This window comes from Ctenopharyngodon idella, chromosome 24 (genome assembly GCF_019924925.1).
Source record: "Ctenopharyngodon idella isolate HZGC_01 chromosome 24, HZGC01, whole genome shotgun sequence".
In the NCBI taxonomy this organism is placed as follows: domain Eukaryota; kingdom Metazoa; phylum Chordata; class Actinopteri; order Cypriniformes; family Xenocyprididae; genus Ctenopharyngodon; species Ctenopharyngodon idella.
Window position 1 is genome coordinate 23994057 of NC_067243.1, and position 22723 is coordinate 24016779.

A 22723-nucleotide genomic window follows, 5' to 3' on the forward strand; every position below is an offset into this window, starting at 1 on the left:
ACAGAAAGAAAGAAAAAAAAAACTGGCAGTGGTTGCCTGAATAATTATTTAAAAATACAGTAAAAATGTAAACATTTACAGAACAACCTGTACATTTTACAATTTAAAGCTGTAATTTACAAAATAATAGTAATAATGAAACCAGTAAATCAAACAGCCCATTTCTGCTGAATTAGCAAGGCCTCACTGATACTAAAATCTGTTTTGTACCATGTTTTGTATCATACACTGACATCCACCATAATAACACTGACGGTAAAGAGACATGACGAATCAAAGTTCATCCCAAGTAGCTTTTTCCACAAACTGATATAAATACTAATGTATAGACAGTGCACACAGTGTGTCATACACACAAATACAACATATGTAACATAAAACCCTAATGTAACTGACAAGAACAAATAATTATTTGAAATAGAAATCTTTTGTAACATTATAAATGTTTTACTGCCAAATATGTTCAATTTAATGCTTAAAAAAAAAAATTCTACTGACCCCAGACTTTTGACTGGTAATGTAACCTATATATCAATGACCTTACACAACTTCAAAATAACCTTATATTACATATTTCAGACATGGTTCTGTCGAGTCAACGTTCAAAGCTTGATAGTGTGATCGCTGTATTACTAGCATTGGTTAATTTGAACATAGAGTGAAATATTTTTATTAAAATCTTCCAATGGTCATGCCATTATTTAATCACTCTTATAAGTGTTTCAGTGGTGTGGCATAATGATTACAGTATACAGTAAGTACTGAACTGCAGTGCTACATGTGAGTCACATTGAGAAATAACGCAGCATATTTTATAGAGATTTCCTCAGGCCAGGGCAGGTGTCAAAGGTGTCATTCAGTCAAAGACAGAATCACTTGCCCTTCCCTATGAGACAGCATTTTCAACTTTGTACTACCTTAATTCACCTTAGACGTATAGTCTGACAACTCTCAAATATGAATAGCACAAAATGCCCTGTGAAATGTACTGTAGATCCATTATGCTAATATAAACTACTGTCACATAGCATAAAGACACTATTTGAAATGCATAAACTTATATATGGTTTAATAAAATTTGTGTTGTTTTTGTGTTTTGAGTTTTTTTTTTTTTTTTGCTTTTATTTTGTATTACTTTGCTTTTATTTAGTTTTGCTTTGTTTTGTTTTTTTGTGTCTGAATCAACATGCATCACTGCCAGATTTTCTATATATTGTTCTCATTATGATCACAACTTGTAATAACTGCTTGAATGAGCTCATTGATTCTGCCTAAATGAATACATGATGTTAGTTAACTGCATGATTTGTATTATCTTGAACTGTATAGTTCTAAAATATGGACATTACTTGGACACAGTCACTGTCTGATGACAGATTACTGTAAATTATAATGCAGACACTGTAAAGCTGCTTTGAAACTATATGTATTGTGAAAAGTGCTGTACAAATAAATGTGAATTGATTTTTTTTTTTTTTTTTTTTTGCTTTGCTTTGCTTTGTTTTGTTGTGTGTTGTGTTTTGTTTTTTGTTTTTGTGTGTTTTTTGTATTTTGAGTTTTTTTTTGTTGTTGTTGTTGTTGTTGTTGTTGTTGTTGTTGTTGTTGTTGTTGTTGTTGTTGTTGTTTGTTTGTTTGTTTTTGCTTTGTTTTGTGTTGTGTGTTGTTGTAATGACTACTGTAATGCCTAGTTTCTTCAGAACTAACCACAGAATTCCATTATGGCACGTGATTTTTGTGGTTACAATAATCGAAACGTTAGATGTTAGACATTTTGACATTTTAAAGAGAGCTCTCTTTTAAAGTTTTAGTTTTAAGAAATTATGGACAACACAAACAATCTCACAAATGAATAATTAAAAAAAAATCACAATAAATGCAGATGGTCAATTTGTAAAATTATTCACATGTGCACATTTGTAATTATGATATACACATCATTGATTGAAACATCTGAAAAATAGTTTTCAATTTTGCTGTGGTGACAATACTGTATTTGTTTTTGCCAAAGACTTTGAGCACAGATTATATGGCAGTGTCTATACTGTCAAGAAGACCAAACACAAAACTACAAGGCCAGAGATCCAGACCAAGATAACCATTTTATGATCTTGAGTGATGTGAACCATGTGATTAACAATGTGCCGTGAAGACAAAAGCAGTAAAGCTACAGTAAACAAACCATCTGAACAGGCTTAGCAACATTTATATCGACTAATTAAAAACGAATATAGATTGAAGCCAGATTTTTTAGCAATTCTGAAAAGCAGTTCAGAAAGTAATCATTTGGAAACTAAGATAAATATTGGTGAGCATGCACAGTTGCGTCAACATTTTAAAGTTCCCCACACACACACACAAAAAAAAACATTAAGTAGACAAATGAAGCTTCCTAATACTCGCATAACATCTTTTTTTTTTCAGAAAGATTTATTAGATAACAATAATTATCAGAGCACACCTAGCTTGGGGCGTTTAACAGCGATTTAACGTGTAATTAATTCTCAATAACTGTACTTTTACAGTGTGTTCAGAGTGTGTTTAGGTGGTTTACTAAGTTTAACTGGGTGTGGTTCTGTTAAAATCAAATAAAACACAACAAATACATTAAAAAGACATCGCAAAACTTATTACATAATAATTATGTAAAACTGCCAAAATTGTAATTTATCTTTACATTGTAATATTTATCAATTGGTACATTACATAGATGTCGATCAGATATTCCCGCTCATCATTGTGACAGAGAATTTAATGGAAAATTATTAGCATATTAATCACAGTGATAAAATCTCAAAGCCTGAAATATTTTTGGTAAGGGCTTTAATAACACTTGAATGAATCATACTTAGTTATTGTCACTTTACAGTACGGCATTTGACACAGTACAGTGGCATTTCCTGCCAGTGACATTCAGAGAACTGGAACAGGGAGTAGATGACGATTGTGATATCAAGTTCACTTGATTCTGTGAAAAGATGAGCGGTAACACACAGGGAGGGGTTTTCATGGGAAGGGAATGGGAAGGGAGTGTGTGTGTTTTTTTTTTTTGTTTGTTTGTTTGTTTGTTTGTTTGTTTGCTTTTTAATTTTAACCAAGAAGCCTAAATCCATCACAGCACAAACAACCATACAATACTACAATAATGCACTCTTAAAAATAAAGGTTCCAAAGCGGGGTTTCACAGCAATGCCACAGAAGAACCATTTTTGGATCCCCAAAGAAGCTTAAGTAAACTTCTTAAAAGAATGTGAAAGACAATTTAAAATTCTAATGGAATGGAGACATTCCAAAGGTTCTTCATAAACCATAGATGCTAATAAAGTACCTTTATTTGAATAAGTGTACAACATCATTATAATTGGTCTTATTTCATGAAAGTGAATGAGGACCATGATAAAAAGGACAAACAAATAAATAAATAAATAAACATTATAAAGTTTTAGAAATAACATTTTTTGTGTCCAACTGAAGAAAGTCAGTTATAGGCTTTTGAAAGACTTCTAAAATGTGCTAATTAAAGCAAAGCTTTTTAGCACATATTAACCCTGTTTAGATTGGCCACATACAGCAGGCTTTGATATTGATTCTGGATAATGCTGAAAGCAGTTACATAATATTTACTTTCATGGAACAATGGAGTTTTGACTGATAGTAATTTAATCCAGTTAAAATGTCTCATGTTTTCTGTGAGGAGGCACTACAATGACAATGGTACACTCTAAAAAATGCTGGGTTGTTTCAACCCAAATTTGGGTTTGTCCATTTTTGACCCAAATTTGGGTTGAAACAACCCAGCATTTTTTAGAGTGTACCATTGTCATTGTAGTGCCTCCTCACAGAAAATATGAGACATTTTAATTGGATTAAATTACCATCAGTCAAGCATTAAAGCATTAAAGCAGTCAAGCATGGATTAAATTACCATCAGCATTTTTTAGAGTGTATGCTGATAAACTGTTTGTAGATATTCTTTTTGACAAATAGCCTATTATAGGTCAATTTGATTTTAAGCCACATTACAAAACTACCACAGGTTAGCATTAGTTAGGCTGTCTGTTTAGCCCCTTATCTGTTCCAAAAAAAAGTGTGAAGCGAGCGCCACCCTGCGGCTAATGAACTGAGGTCTCGCATATACACAGAAAATAGTCTTTCTTGCCAAGAAAATTGAATTTACAGTTTTTTTCAACTGCTTACACACAAAATCCTTACTTGTCACACAATTTCTGAAACCTGACATTCAAACACCAGAACCACACACCAAATCTGCAAAACCATACACTAATTCTCGGACTTCGACTCAGTTTTTAATTTCATAAAACACTTATTGCAAAACACAAAACACAAAAATCTAACAGGAAGTATCTTGATTTCCTTTTTCAAACACAACCATTGTTTCTGTCCAACTACACATGCTGATGTATTTCTCTTCTTTCGTACTGTGTAATACTGTATTCACAACCACAAATGCTTACAGTAAGAAGTTGTGTGCAATTCTTTGCGTTTAAAGATTTGTGTGTAAAGTTTTGAAAAAAGAGGCAAAATGTGTGTAAAACCAGAATTGCTAATATTTAAAAAAATAAAAAAATAAATAAAAAAAAATTGATTAAATATTTCAAGAGGGTTACCAACGGGTATGTTTAGGCTTAGGGTTTGGTTAGGACAACATATCAGTTAAGCTTAAATACAAATAAACAACTACATCATTCCTAAAACATAATAAAATAAATACAGAATTGAATAGTAAGTGCTATAAAATAATATAAACTGCTAATACATAAAAAAGCTGGTGTCCTAGAGATGCGGTCCTGAAACTGTTTAGCCTCCGGTATTGCAGGAATACCCTACCCTAAAAAATGGCATAATTGCAAAAACTCATACTTCAGATTCAGAACAAAAATGCTCAACTTTAACAGATTTTATTGTCATAATAGTGATTTTATCATATCTAAATATAAATCTAAATGAAAAAACTTGTTAAAAGTTGTTTACCTATATACAAATAGCAAATGAGACAATAAATGATGCTCTGCAGCCATCTAGAGGCTTGCACAAACGTAATAGATCGATTTACAGTTTTTCTCAATCGATTTGACACATTTCTCCAAATGAATGTAATTGCTCTCAAAACAATTAACACAGCAAACTAAAGACACTCTTATATTGGCAAAACAGTTCAGTATTCACTGCATAATGAAGCTCTGCATTTTTCTCTATTAATGAATTTATCAAAAATAAATACTAACAACAAAACTACAAGTGTGTTCTCTGTTGATTTGAAAACAAATTCAGCTGTAATACACAAATACATGAATGAAAATACACGTTTTTCTTGTTCTTTAATCGTGATCTTCAAAGTTCTTTAATGACAAGTTTAGTTGTATAAAAATGAGTTTTAGCAAAAACTAAATGAGTAAGTAAGAAAATAAATAAATAAATGTAGTGTAATCATTGAATCAACAAACTTTATAGATCTTGCCTCTCATTTACATCTGGCCAAAGAATTTGGCAAATCAACATCTCAGCATATATTTTCATGAGTCATGCGTCGTAGGAACAAAAAGCAGTGAATGTTGGATCCATCCTTGTGCCTCAACTTCTCCACAAGCCTCTTCCATCACTTGAAGAAGACTTACTTGGTTGTAAAGGTTGTGATCATATGCTTTCCATCTCCAAGAGAAGAATATGCTGGAAGAAACACCATCCTGAAATGTGGGTGATGCTCAAACCACTCTTGTACCGGTGTTGAATGGTGAACATGGACATTGTCCCACGCAACTACACAATTTTGCTCAGTTTGCGCCTGATCACCCTGTGGAAAGTTGATTTCATTGTAGGGAGTTTACAGTTTTTTTCAATTGCTAACATAGATTTGTCCAACCTGTAGTCACATTTTCAAAACTCTAAACACATTTAGCAGAACATCCATGTGTTGTGACCATGCCATTAACACAATTCATGTCGTTTTCACACAAAATGCAGTCAATTAACACGTTTCTAAAATGTTTAAATTTTCTTTTCATTTGACCAGTAGCTTACCCCATAATAAATCATGGATCTTTCTCATCTTATTTGCAAATGCTTAAACACAGCAAGTCAGAAATGAAGACCCAGTGTTCCAATCATTAAATATAGTATAAAACCTATACTTTTGCAACAACAGCAGCTCAAAAGTATTGAAAAAATATATAAAACAAATACTGAAACAATTTATAAGCATTTTTAATTAGCAGATCACTGAAATATTGAGAAATAGCAGATTCCAATCCCAGTTGGAGGCATAGTCAGGTGTTGAAGTTCTTTCTATTACATGGACATACAGTAAAATAGGACTCTTTGAATCAGATTTGTTCAGTGTGGGTGAAGAACAACACAGAGGAGCAAAAAAAAACAAAATGTCTGGGTAAGGGAGAGGAATAGATGGAGGAGAGGAGAAGTTGGATCAGGACAAGGGAGAAGAAGAGGTATGGGAGAGGAGGAAGAATGTGGGCTGGACTGTGCATCTCTGTTTTTTTTCACTTACACATGTGGAACCTATGAAAGCTTATTTCTACCATGAATAGAAAATAAAAAAAGGTAATTATGTCTTTTTATCTCACAATTCTGACTTTTTTTCTCTCAATTCCTATAGTTTATATATCACAATTCTGAGGAAAAAAGTCAGAATTGTGAGATATAAACCTACAATTGCAAAAAATATATATATATATATTCTGTGGCGAAAAAAAGCTTCAACAGTGTCCTATGTTGGATTTGTTGTTGATCAATGGCAGGAATTTCATGTTTTCATTTCAGTAAAAGCTTCATGTAAAGCTTTTACTATAACGATTCCACTACCACTGTTCCATATATGCAGAACATGTGGTCTGCGTAGGGCACTAACTACCAAGGGGACACCATCCCACCCTCTATGGAGGCACCATCAACACCCCACCCCACCTCCAGAAAGAGATTTCAACCAAGGGGCCAACTGAAGTTCTGCATATGGGGACTCATTTGACCAGTAGCTGCCCTGAGCAATTCTGTTACTTTCTTCTTTTTTCTACTGCACATTCTATAAAGTAATGACTCATTCACTTCTGTTGCCAAGAATGCACACATTTACAGTTTTTTACAATCGCTAGGACACATTTCTCAATACTTAGGTCACTTTTTCAAAACTCTTCACACAGTTCTCCTAACCAACTTTCATCTTGGCACAGAGGTTAACTTCACATTCAAAATGCACCAAATCTACCAAAACACTTCATACATGTCTCAAATCAACTCATTCTTCCAGAACACTAGCAAAGGTTTTCACTGAGCAAACACACTTTGTCACCCATAAAACATCAACCTAAAAACACTAACATCAGTTAGCATTATACAATGTTTTCTTTTTTTAAATTTCTTTACAAAACAAGAATGACACTCTCTACTGCTTATAATTCACTGCAGTTTATGTTACATGGTCCATGTTTACATTACAGAACAAAATTATTCCTAAGTTTCCCCTTTTGAATTGATGGTAATGAAATTGAAAGACTAATGCTTGTGTAGGTGTTCAGTTTCATCTAATTGTTTTGATAGTATTTAATTTTTTAGATTCAGAATATATTTCATAACTATATTACTGTGGAAATGTAGCAAATTTCTGTCTTATTCAGTTTTGTATTATGTTATTGTTTTGAACTTAAGTTTAACAGTTTTGAAAGCAGTATGTAAGCATGTGCAAATTGGCCTGTACGTACAAAGAGTTTTGGCAGTTGTTGTGTCTGAGTGAGAAAAGAAGCATTCTCTTGTAAGCATTCTACTATTACTGCAGTAAAAGGAAACTGAATTATAAAAACAATGGATTTCATATTTTCTGCAGGTAGATCTGAAACATGACAAGTAATGTAGTTTTCATAATGCCATCAACTGTTAGTATTTTGACAGTCATTGCACTTTGATTGACTATTGTAAGAAAAAATGATGAGAACGTTGAAGATCTTGATGAAGAAGTTTATTGCAGCATAGCAGTGACAAAGTACATCAAGCACCTTGGCTTCACCGGCGTCGGAATGAACCCAGAACATCCAAATCTCAAGCCTTTTATCCTGTTTACAGTTTACCACTCGTCATGTAAATGTAGTTTCTCATGTTTTACCAGCTGTGGTCTGTATGTTAATAAGCTGTGACACCTCATTGTCTGAGATGGTTCCCACTGTCCCACACCCATTACCATTCTACAACTGATCACCATTTGTTCAGGATGTGATTATTCCAAATGATGCAGAAACAACATAACTGTTGACTTTCTTCTTCTATGAAAATGAAGCCATTTTGGAGATGAACTCATTCTAAAATATACTTTGGAGTGGAATCTGGGTCGAGGCAGACTACAAATTCTTACACTATATGTTCATGTTGGATAGAAAACTAGTGCTAGTGTTTTGACAGAACAACTCTATTTTGAATCAGGTTTGCTGTGTTTTGATAGAGTTAGTATATGTTGAAAAAGGTTTTTAGCATTTTGAAATGTAGAGTTTGTGTTTATTTAACAAAATATGGTTTGGGGCAGAAAATTAACTATTTGGCTAATTGTATGATGTATGTGTGTTGCTGTGTAAGTTTAGAAAAAGTACTTTCTGTATTGGTAAACTCTTGTTAGCAATTGAAAAAAACTGTAAACAATTTAGAAGCCTTTCTGTGTTGTTGTGCGGCCCCAAGACAGCGTTGTGTGCCACAACACCAGTGGATTGGAGCACTTGTTGTCCAGGGACATAGACTGTGGCACAATGCCTATATTGGGCTGAACTATCTGTCCAGCTTCTCTCAAGGAAAAACCATAATTTATGAAATGGGCAATTAGATTGGCTCTGATTTCATTTGAAACTCGTCTGTACCCTATTCTTCTACCTCTCCTCCTTCCTCTTACACCTTGCTCTTCTCTTTCCCTCTGTCCATGTCTTTTTATATTTTCTTCTCTTGCTCTTTCCACTAACACCATTGCCTTCCACACTACCATATCTTCACCCTCTACTCCGGCCTCTTCTCGTCTTCCTAAATCCTCAGCTCTTCTTGTTTCTCCTACATCCTCAACTCTTCTTGCTCCATCTCCTCATCTATTCCTTTCCCCTCATCTCTTTCTACCTCTTCCACTGTTCCTCTCCCTCTCAGTATTACCCTTCCTCTATCCTCTCCAAAACCTCTCACTCTTACATCTCTTCCTTTTCCATTCTTCTTCTTTTTTTGTTGTTGTTATTTTTCTTTCCCCTTTTATAGTTTTTGTAATTGATATAGCTGTAAACAATAAGGAAATTTGCATTTCCTGTGTTGTGTGTATTACTATATTCAGCAGATATTTATTTGGGGCTAATTGAGAACATTCCAAGTACAACTGAGATTTTAACAAATAACGGAGTTTTGTTTGTTGTTTGAAAAAATGGTGCACAAATGATTGTGATTTTTGTAAAACCAATAAAAAGAGCTGCAATTGTTTTCGCCTGATATATTAAAGTTTTGGTTGGATGTATGAACTACTGTGAAAACATTTGGGAATTTTGTGCACAGTGTTTTGAGAAAATTATGCATATGATTTAAAATTTGCATGAAATTAAGGAAAATTTACAACCTGTTTAGGACAATTACAAAGTGTTGTAAGTATTAGTCACTTGTCGCCACCTAGTGGCGTAACGATGTAATTGATATAATCCTTATTTGAAGCGTCAAGTTATTTTCAAAAGATGATTTACGTTTGATCACTACCGTAGACATCAGTGTTTATATTCCAGCTATAAACTTTTATCCCAGTACTTCTTTGATCATTTGAAATATTGTAACACAGAAATAATGATAATCTATACTGTTGAAAAGACTGTTTCATACCTAAACATGACAATTGCTCTCTGTGGCTCAGCGGCAGTGCCAACGCAGATCTGAATGTTCGCACTTTATAAAGGTTTAATTGGGTGTTTGCCTCAAGATCGCAATCATTTAATGATTAATCGTGCAGCTCTACTATGTGTCTCATTAATGGAAATGCTGTATCTTTTCGGGCCAGACATCATTATTAGACAGAGTTTGCATTAAATCCGATGAAACCTGGACAGTTTCAGATACGTTTCTGTGAGGACCTGCGCTGACAGAAAGCACTGGCTGCCTGCAACCTGCAGCTATTTCGGTCAATCACGAAAGTCGATTGCACAACCAACCATAGAATACTCCGCTGCATTTTTTTTTTTTATTATAGGCCTACAATTTTTTTTTTTTTTTTTTTTTTTTTGCGCTGTGTTTTTGTGCTGAATTCGTATCATTTCATAGGCTATTGAGTGAACAATATATAAAATTCCTTTTCATTTCAAAAAATCTAACCAATTTGAACTGGAACGTCGTCCCCCCACGTTACCCCCCATTTCCAGCCCTACATATATGTATATACACATATACATGCCTTCCAGGCAGTAATCCATATTTAGAAATCTATGAGAATTTAACCCTTGTGCGTCAATTAAAAAAAGTTTCACAAAGGTCCAGGTCCATAAAGGACAAAAATGTCCATGTCAAAAAAAAACTGTCATAAAAATTTGAAGCTTGGGAACACAGTCTTAAGTTTGGTCTCATTTTAAAGAAGACCCTTGGCAGAATCTTGGTGAAGTAAAAAAAAAAAAATGTTTAAAAAGTGAAAGCAAAAAGAGGTTTAAGTACATGATAATGATTTATGAACATTATTTTATATAAAATATATATTTTATGAAACATGTTGAACTCTAAAACTGCTAGAAAATCAAAGCCATAAATCTAAACAAGTTGTGTTCCATATTTGAGTGTTGATATCTCAAAAAAACAAACAAACAAACAAACAAAAAAAAGCTTTCAGTAAGATTTTGTTTGGGCGCAGTACCAAATGTTCCCCATTAGATGCCAGCAAAGCTCCGCTGGTACACAAAGGTTGGATTTGTGATTTGCAGAGGAGTTTTTCTCTCCCAAAAGCACACACACAATTTTTTTTTTTATTACACACATACAAACCACACTCTGACATCCATACCAACACACCCTCGCAATTATTGCTGCATACTTTATCCAGTTGGCATAAGTAGAGAACAGGAATAAAGCCAGTATTTGCTTTATAGGCCAAACCTGAAAAATGGCACCATCTGGTAAAAAAAAAAAAAAAATTGAAGCCTTGCCAACAAAATGAATGCCTATTAAGAAAGATTGCATCATTGTATAGTTAAATGCCCCAGGGATTAAAAATTGCAGTTTTAATGGGTTTCAATGGAGACATTTTTGTCCTTAAAGTCCTGAGAGGAACTATTTTGTGTACCTAGTGCAAAACAGATTTTTAAAGGAAATTGGGGTGAAATATTAAAATTCCTATAAAAATACACACCTATGCCAAAATGTATGCAGTTGGCATTAACACATTAAAAAAAGTTACACATAGGTCCATAGTGGACAAAAATGTCCGTGTCAAAAAACATATATATAAATAGATATTTTATATACATTTTATATATTTTATATATACATACATTATATATATATTTATTTATTTATTTAACGGATTGAGCTCGTTCTTGTATACAATGCAATGAAATAGAGCATAACATATGTGTTATTATTCAATACACAACGAAATATGCAACGCAACAGCATATTTTTGTTATTTGTTATCCCTTCAATGCACAACTGAATGAGTTAGCTCTTTGCAGTTTAATGAAATTAAACGGAATAAGTTAGTTTGTATGCAATGCAATGAAATACAGCATAACGTGTTATTTTTTTTTTATTGCATAACGGAATAAGTAAGCGCTATGCAATGCAGTACAACAGCACCTTATGTGATATCTCTAATGCACAACGAAATGAGTTAGTTCTTGTTTGTATTGTAATGCAATGGATTGAGTTAGTTCTTGTATGCAATGCAATGCAATTAAGCATGTTTTTTCTTCAAAGCACCACGGATGAAGTTAATTAAGGCTTTTATGCATTGCAATGCAACAACACATATGTTGTTTACCTCTTCAATGCACGACGAATTTAGTTAGATCTAGCATGCAATGCAACAACACATGATATATGTTTTCTCTTCAGTGAGCATCAGAATAAGTTCTTGTATGCAATGCGATGAAAAAGGGCATAATCTTTTTTTTCAATGCTCAACGGATTAGGCTAGATCTAGCATTCAACAACACATATTATGTGTTTTTTCTGCAGTGCGCAGCTGTAATGCAGTGCACCAATACACGTTTACGCTATGTCTTCAATGCAAAAACACATGTGTTTTCTCTTCAGTGCGCAACTGAATGTTATACTTAGATGCAATGCAGTGCAACAACACATATGTTATATGTTATGTCTTCAATGCACAATGGAATGAGTTAGTTCTTGTATGCATTGCATTGCAAGAAGCATATATGTGATACTTCAATGCACAATGGAATAATTTAGGTCTTGTGTGCAACTCAATGCAACTGCAGATGTGTTATGTTTTATCCGCTTCAGTGCACAACGTTATGAGTTAGTCCTTGTACGCATTGCAATTGCAACAGCACTCTTCAAATGCACGAATTAATGAGTTAGACCTTGCATGCAATGCAATGAAACCTTGCATAGACCTTGCATGCAATGCAATGAAACCTTGCATATTATTCTTTACTGCACATCGAAATAAGTCAGGTCTTGTATGTAATGCAATGCAACAGGACACATGCGTTAATGTCTTAATTGCCCAACGGATATAATTAGTTATTGTATAAGGAGACTAGGTTATATGTTAATTCTTGTATGCAATGCAGTGGATCAAATCATGTGTTATATATATCTTCAACTGCATAACGGAATTATTTAGGTCTTGCATGCAACGCAACAGAACGGAATAAATTAGTTTTTGTTAGAAGAAAACAGAATAGCTTAATATGTTAATTCTTGAACGCAATGCAATGCATCAACTCATATGTTATATTATCTCTTCAATGCACAGCGGAATAAGTTAGATCATTTATGCAATGCAATGCAACATCGCATATGTTATGTTTCATCTTTTATCTAGTTCTTGTATGCAATGCAATGAAATAAAGCGTAAACTATTTTCTTCATCAGTGCACTACGAAGTAATAAGTTAGATCTTGTAAAAAAAAAAACATAGAATAGCTTATGTTAGTTTTGGTATGCATTGCAATGCAAAACAGAACAAATTTAATGTGAACAAATTTAACAGAACAAATTTAATGTAATCTTTAATACACAAAGGAATTAGTTAGATCCTGTATGTAATGCACTGTAAACGTATGTACGCACATAAACGTATGTGCATCGCATACAAGGTCTAACTCATTCTGTTGTGCATTGAAGAGATATCACATAACATATGTGCAATTTTCATTGCATTGCATACAAGATCTAACTTATTCCGTTGTGCATGTAAGAATAAGATAAGGAATCGAACTAATTCCTTTATGCATTGTACAGCTGACAATGCATAAAGGAATTATGCATTGTCACGTGCTGTTGCATTGCATTTTAATGCATGGCATTTATATGAGAAATCATTTATTCGTTGTGCACTGAAGAGATACATAACATATGCGCTGTTGCATTGCGTACAAGGAATAACTCGTTCCGTTGTGCATTGAGGGGATAAAACATAACATATGTGCTGTTGCGTTGCATTGTTACAAGATCTAACTTATTCCGTTGTGCACTGAAGAGAAAACATATGAGTTGTGGCATTGCATAAAATCTAACTTAATCCGTTTGTGCACTGAAGAATAAAATATAAACTACGCACTGTTTCACTGGTCTAACTCTAAGTTATGTATTAGAAGAGATAAAAATAACATATGTGCTGTTGCATACAAGATTGAACTTATTCCGTTGTGCATTGAAGGACAAGATATGTTATGCACAATGAAATAAGTTAGATGATTGCATCGCATACAAGAACTAACTCATTTCGTTGTGCACTGAAGTGATAACACATTAGATACGTGCTGCTGCAGAGCATTACATACAAGAACTACATACAAGAATGCTGTTGTATTGCATTGTATTCAGTATCTTAACTAACTTATAACTTATTCTGTTGTGCATTAAAGAAGTAACACATATGTGCTGTTGCATTGCAATGCGTAAAAGAATACATATAATATATGGCGCTGTTTAATTTGCATTGTATACAAGAACTAACTCATTCCGTTATGCATTAAAGAGATAACACATTACACATATGTGCATTGCATTAACTTCATCTTTTGTGCATTGAAGAGATTAACACGTGATCAGCGTTGTTGCACTGCATTGCACACAAAAACTAATTCTTACTTTCTGGATTGAAGCGAAAACACAAATCATATATGCATTGCACTGCATTGCATTGCAAGAACTATTTCCTTGCATTGTATACAATAATTTATTACATTGTGCATAGAAGAGATTAATATAACATATGTGCTGTTTCCTTATAAATACAAGAGCTATTCTTTATGCATTGAGGAGATATCACATAACATGTGTAGTGTTGCAATGAATCTCATCCGTGAAGAGATAACATGCGTGGATGCATTGCCATGAAATGCAAGACCTATGTATGCAAATGCAATAAAACAGTTCTTGTATTTGCAATGTCTTCTCTTTAATGCACAAAGAAAATAGTTATTTCCAATTACCATCACTGTGTTAACTCTTTAGTGCACAAATAATTAATTTCTTGCATTCATTGCATTTCTTTGTTCTTTTATACAATATAAGGAAACATTGCATAGTTTGGTATGCATTGCAATGCAATGAAGATATGTCATTTTTGTCACTGTATGTTCATTTTAGTTCATAGCACATAATTTCTACAATGCATGTTATGCGTTGTCTTCTCAATGCAAAACAGAATTAGTTAGTTCTTGTTTGCAATGCTATGAAATAGAGCATAAAATAAGTATTATTCTTCAATGCACAACAGACTAATAAGAGCTCGTATGCAATGCAACAGCACGTGTTATGTGTTTTCTCTTCAATGCGCAAAGGAATAAGTTAGTTCTTGTATAGAATGAAAAGAAACAGTGCATACCTAAAATTTAATTCTTCACTGCACAAAGGATTAAGTTAGATCGTGTATGCAATGGAATGCAAAAGCACATCTTATGTGTTATCTCTTCAATGCACAATGCAGTAACTTTTATTCATTGCAATGCAACACAGCACACGTGTTACATTTTTAATGCACAACAGAATGTTATACATTAGTTAAGATACTGAATGCAGTGTAACAGCATATAATGATGTGTTATCTCTTTACCGCGTAACGGATTAAGTTAGTTATTGTATACAATGCAATGCACCAGGACTTGTGTTTATCTCTTCAATGCAGAATGAATTCATTGCATCACCTGTGTTTCTCTTCTAGAAGTTAGATCGTGTAGAAATATGTTTTATCACTTCAGTGCACAAATTATTAATTTCTTACATTCATTGCATTTCGATGTTCTTTTATACAATACACTTAATCAGTGCATATCTTATACGTAGTTCTTTGTATGCATCGCAATGCAACAGAACATATGTGTTACCTGCACAACAATGCACAACGAATGTCATTTTAGTTCTTGTGTGTAACATTTTAGTTCATAACAGCAACCGAGTTATGTGTTATCTGTTCATTGTACAACGGAATTAGTTAGTTTTGTATTCAATGCAAGGAAAAAGTGCATACTGTTATATTATATGCATGTTATTTTGTATTCATGGCAATGCATCCACGGCTGTTATCTATGCACTATGCACTATGTTATTATGCACAGCGGATGAGTCAGTTCATTCATTGTAACACCACAAATAACATTATCTAACAGATAAATAACAGATAAAATATCTTCTGTTATCTCTTCTATGCACAAATAAAATAAGTTAGCCATATTTATTGCAATGCAACAGCACATATGTTGTGTGTTCTTTCATGCATTGCAATGCAACAGTACATATGGTACATATCTCTTCAATGTACAAATTATGAGTTAGCTCATTCTTTGCAACACCACATTGTTATGTGTTATCTCTTCAGTGCGTAAGAAATGAAATAGTTCTTGTATACAATGCAAGGAAACAGTGCATAACTTACATGATATTTCTTGTATGCATTGCAATGCAACAGCACATATGTTATATTACACTCTTCTATGCACTACGTAATAAGTTACTTATTGATTGGAATGTCATAAAACAGTTCACGTATGTATTGCAATGTAACAACATATATGATTTGTGTTTTCTCTTCAGTGCACAAAGGAAAGAGGTCTTGTATGCAATGCAGCAACAGCGCCTGTGTCATTTTTTAACTACACAACGGAATAAGTTCTTGTATGAAATGCAGCAACAATATTGTATGTATTATCTCATTAATGCACAACGGAATAAGTTAGTTATTGTATACAATGCAAAGAAAGAGCGCATACCTTATATATATATTCTTTTATAAATTATAATTATATTTTGTACTTATAATTGTTATACATATAATAATTACATTTTATAATTATAATTATATTACTTATGAACTATAATGCTACATCACATATATATGTTACGTCTTTGCAAAACAGAATAAGTTAAATCTTATGTTATGAAATAGAACTGTTATCTCTTTAATGCACATAAGAAATTACTTTGTTAATTGTATTTATTGCAATGCAACAGCAGGTATATGTGTTTTTTCTTCACTGTACAACGGATTAAGATAGAACATAAGTTGTGTTTTCTCTTCAATACACAAAGTTAGTTTTTGTATGCATTGCAATGATACCTCTTTAATACACAACAGAATACTTTAGGTATAATACATGCATGTATTTCAGTCATACATAAGTCCATATTAGACCTACTTAATTTTTTTCTGTCCCAAGAAGAAACTTCAGCCATATATAAACCCATTTTTGACCTATTGAACACATTTCTAGCAAATTCTCTATCATGAACATTCTATACAGACTTATTGACTCCTCTTGTCCATATTTAACATAAGAAACATATTTCTGGCCCAAGACTGCTTGAAGTTTCTATACATGCTCATTGACTACTTTTATTTCTGCCATACAGAAATCCATATTAGACCTACATAATTTTTTTCTGTCCCAACAGTCCTCGATCATAACCTTTCTACATACTCATTGCCACACTCTGATGTTACTTCAGCCATACATGAGTCCATATTTGACCTACTGAACTTTTTATACAACTAACATAACTTATTCCATTATGCATTAAAAAGTAACACATATTGCCCTGCAATGCATAAAATAACTAATTTATAGTTCTTATTGTGCACTGAAGAGATGACACATAATATGTGCTTTTGCATTGCATTGCTTACACTATCTCACTTAATTCGTTGGGCAGTGAGTAATATATAAGGTATGCACTGTTTCATTGCATTGCAATAAATATAGCTAACTTGTTTTATTTGTGCATAGAAGAGATAACACAACATTTGTGCAACGAACGAACTGACTTATCCTGTGCATTGAGTCAGCATTGAGGAGATAACAGGCGTGGATGCATTGCCATGAATATTAGACCTGACAGTATGCGTTTTTTCCTTGCATTGTATACAGAACAGATAACACATAAAACGGGTGCTAAAATGTTACATACAAGAACTAAAATGGCATTCGGTTGTGCATTAAAGGGTTAATACATATGTTGTGTATAATATATGCTGTATAATTGTAACACTGCTGTAACACTGTACAATTGTATTGTTTAAAAGAAAAACGAAATGCAATGAATGTAATGTAGTGAATCTAACTTAACCCCGATGTGCAGTGAAGAGATACACAACACAGGTGATGGTGCATTATATTGTATTACAAGAACTAACTAATACGTCGTGCACAAAAGTACTACAGTTGGGCATTGAAGAGATAACATGTAAGATATGTGCTTTTGCATTTCAAACATGATCTAACCTATTCCGTTGTGCAGTGAAGAGAAAACACGTAACATGTACTGTTGCATTGCATACAAGCACTTAATTATTCCGTTGTGCATTTAAGAATATAACATTATGTTATGCTCTATTTCATTACATTGCAAACAAGAACTAACTCATTCCGTTATACATTGACGAGACAACGCAAAACATATGTGGAATGAATTGACTTAATCCGTTGTGCAGTGGAGATAACATAGTGATAATGATAGGTGCTGTTGCACTGCATTGCATACAAGAAATAACTCTTTCCTTCGTGCATCAAAGAGACACAAATTATATCGCAATAAATACAAAAATTGTTTCATTTCATTGAATTAAAATGTTAAATACACTAATTAAAATGACATTCGTTGTGCATTAAAAGGGAACACATAAGTTCCGTTGCATTGCAATGCATACAAAACCTATGCACTGTTTCCTTGTAGTGTACAAATAGAAAACAAATATATGCTGCTGCATTGCAATACATACAAGAACTGTTTCATTGCATTGCATTCAATAATTAACTTATTAACGTTGTGCATAAAAAATAATATATGTGCTGTTGCATTGCAATGCATACAAGAACTAAAATGCAAGTTACGCACTGTTTCATTGTTTTGTATGCAAGAACTAACTTACTCCTTATCCACTGAAGAGATAACACAAAACATATGTGGTTTTGCAATTAATGAAACTAACTCATCCGTTGTGCATTGAAGAGATAACAAGCGTGGTTACATTGCCATGAATACAAGACCTAACAGTATATGCACTATTTTCTTGCATTGTATACAAAAACTAAATTATTCCGTTGTGCAATGAACAGACAACAGGGGTGCTTGTTGCACTGCATTACAAACAAGAACTAAAGTGACATATATTATGTTGTGCATTAAAGAGGTAACACATACCGAATGTCCTGTTGCGTTGCAATGAATGTAAGAACTAACTAATTTCATTGAAGAAGATAACATACGTGCATTGTATTTCATACACGACCTAATTCAATCCATTATGCGGTGAAGAGATAACACATAAAATATTATGTTATATTGCATTGCATTCAATATCCTAACTTTTAACTTATTCCGTTGTGCATTAAAGGGGTAAAACATTCCTGAGTTGTTACATTCCAATGCATAAAAGAATACATATAAGGTATGCGCTGTACATTGCATTGTATACAAGAACTAACTTATACTGTTGTGCATTAAAGAGATAGCACATAAGACTTGTGCTTTATTGCATTTGCACATACGATCTAACTTAATCTGTTGTGCAGTGAAGAGATAACACATGAAAGGTACTTGTTGCACTGCATTACCTACAAGAACTAACTCTTTCTTTTGTGCGTTGAAGGGAAATAAATCATATATGCTGTTGCATTGCAATAAATACAAAAACTAACTCATTGCATTCAGTAATTAACTTGTTCTTGTATACAATGCAAGGAAATGATCTAACACGATCTAACTTGTTCTTGTATAAAATGCAAGGAACAGGTCATAACTTACATTGCAATGCAACAGCACATATGTTATATTAACTAAATAATGTTAATTATTGTGCATAGAAATTAATATATGTTCTGTTTGCATTGCAATGCATACAGTAACTAAAATGTTATGCACTGTTTCCTTGTATTTTATAAAAGAACAACGAAATGCTAAAAAAAAAAATGTAAAAAATTAATCCTTTGTGCACTGAAGATTGTGCGTTGCATTGCAATGAATGTAAGAACTAACTCATTTCGTTTGTGCATTTAAGAGATATGAACATATGTGTAGTATGTGCAATGTGCATTGCATTTCATACACGATCTAACTCAATACATTATGCGGTGATGAATGACATATAATTGTATTGTATACAAGAACTAACTTATTTTGTGGTGCATTGTTCAGTTAACACATAACACAGGCGCTGCTGTGAACTGCAATGCAAACAAAAATGAATACCTACTGAAGAGAAAACAAAACATGTGCTGTTGCATTGCAATAAGACAATATTTCATTTCGTATCTGTATTAAATAAGTAAAACACAAGTTCTTTGTATTGCAATGCATACAAGAAGTAACATATACACCTTACATTTTAGACAAGAACTATGCCAGGAAGAGAAAACATAATATTGCTGCTGTTGCATTGCAATGCATGTAAGAACTAACCCATTTCTTGTACACTGATATACAATATGTGCATTGCATCAACTTAATCCGTTATGCAGTGAAGAGACAAACATGTTTCGTTGCTTTGCCAAGAACACAAGAAATAAAGCATTGTTATGCAAGTACATTAAAGAGATAACACGTAACATACATAACAACAAAATATTGCATTTAATATCTAAATTATTCTGTTGTGTATTAATTATGTGCTGTTGCCTTGCAGTGTATACAAGATCTATCTTAATCGGTTGTGCAGTGAAGAGAAAAAACATAACATTGCATTGCAATAAATACAACAACTAACTAATTTCGTCTGTGCATAGAAGAGATAAAAGTGTTGTTGCATTGCATATAAGATTTAACTTATTCTGTTGTACAATAAAGAGGTAACATATATGTGCTGTTGCATTGCAATGCATAAAAGAGTACACATGTTTTATTATATTGTATACAAGAACCAACTTATTACGTTGTGCATTGAACAGATAACTCATACCATTTGTGCTGTTGCATTACAATAAATATAATAAATAACTAATTTCATTTGAACATTGAAGAGATAACACATAATATATCGTATGACAATTGCATTCAAAATCTGAAATATTCCGCACAGTGAAAAATGACATATAAGGCATGAGCTGTTTCATTGCAATGTACACAAGAACTATCATATTCTAAAAAGTGCTCGATTTGGAACTTTCAAACATTATTATTGACTCCTTCTGATGTTAATTAACCCATACAGAAGTCCACTTTAGACCTACTGAACATAATCTGGCAAATTAGTCCTCGATCATGAGCTTTCTTTATCTTAAACTATCTATTCATACTCATTGCATCACTCTGATGTTAATTCAGACATACATAAACCCATTTTGACATACATACTCATTTACTCCATCTGATGACATGTCAGCCATAGAGTATAGCATATACTCTCGATCTATAGAGTATTGATCTATTGAACATATTGCTGTTCGATCATGAACTTTCAATAAAGACTCATTGACTCCTTCCTGATCTTAGATCTGCCAGACAGTGGTCCATATTTGACCTACTAAACATATTTCTGAACAAGGAATATTCGATATTGAAGTTTTTATATGCAATCCTTGACTCCTGATGTCACATCAGACATACAATGATCCATATTTGACATAGTGAACATATTTCTAGCCAAAGAGTACTCAATCCTGAACATTGACTCCTTCTGAACTTAGATCTGCCAGACAGTGGTCCATATTTGACCTACTGAACATATTTCTGACCCAATTGTCCTCAATCATGAACTTTCTATACAGACTCATTGACTCATGACATTACATCAGAAATAAAATAGTCCATATTTGAAATTGTGAACATATTTCTCACCAAAGAGTACTTGATCTTGAACTTTCTATAAAGATTCGTGACTCCTGATATTAGATCTTCCAGACGGTAGTCCATATTTGACCTAATGAACATATTTCTGGCAAATTAGTCTTCGATCTTGAACTTTCCATACAGACTCATTGATTCCTTCTGATGTTAGATGAGCCAGACAGTAGTCCATATTTGACCTACTGAACAAATTTCTGAGCAAAGAGTATTCGATATTGAAGTTTTTATATACACTCATTGACTCCTGATGTCACATCAGACATACAATTAGTCCATATTTGACAAAGTGAGCATATTTCTCGCCAAAGAGTACTCGATGCTTAACTTTCTATGTATACTCATTGACTCAATCTGATGTTACTTCAGCCATACATGAGCTCTTTTTTGATCTACTGAACATATTTCTGGCCCGAGAACTCAAACTTGATCTTTCTATAAAGATTCGTTGACTCCTTCTGAACTTAGATCTGCCAGACAGTAGACCATATTTGACCAACTGCACATATTTCTGAGCAAAGATTATTCGATATTAAGTATTTATATATACTCATTAACTCCCGATGTCACATCAGACATACAATAGTCCATATTTGACATAGTGAACATATTTCTAGCCAAGGACTCAATCCTGAACTTTCTATTTATATTCATTGACCCCTTCTGATGTTACTTCAGCCATATATGAGCCCTCTTTTAAACTGCTGAACATATTTCTGGCCCGAGTACTCAAACTTGATCTTTCTATAAAGATTCATTGACTCCTGAACTTAGATCTGCCAGACAGTAGAGCATATTTGACATACTGAACATATTTCTGACCCAATAGTCCTCAATCATGAACTCACCGAAGAGTACTTGATTTTGAACTTTGAACTTTCAGACATACAATAGTCCATATTTGACACAGTGAACATATTTCTCGCCAAGGAGTACTCGATCCTGAACTTTCTATATATACTCATAGACTCCTTCCGATGTTACTTCAGCCATACATGAGCCCTTTTTTGAACTACTGAACATATTTCTGGCCCAAGAGTACTCATACTTGATCTTTCTATAAAGATTCGTTGACTCCTTCTGATGTTAGATCTGCCAGACGCTAGACCATATTTGACTTACTGAACATATTTCTTGCAAATTAGGCCTTAATGATTAACTTTCTATAAAGACTCATTGACTCCTTCTGAACATGGATCTGCCAGACAGTAGAGCATATTTGATATACTGAACATATTTTTGACCCAAGAGT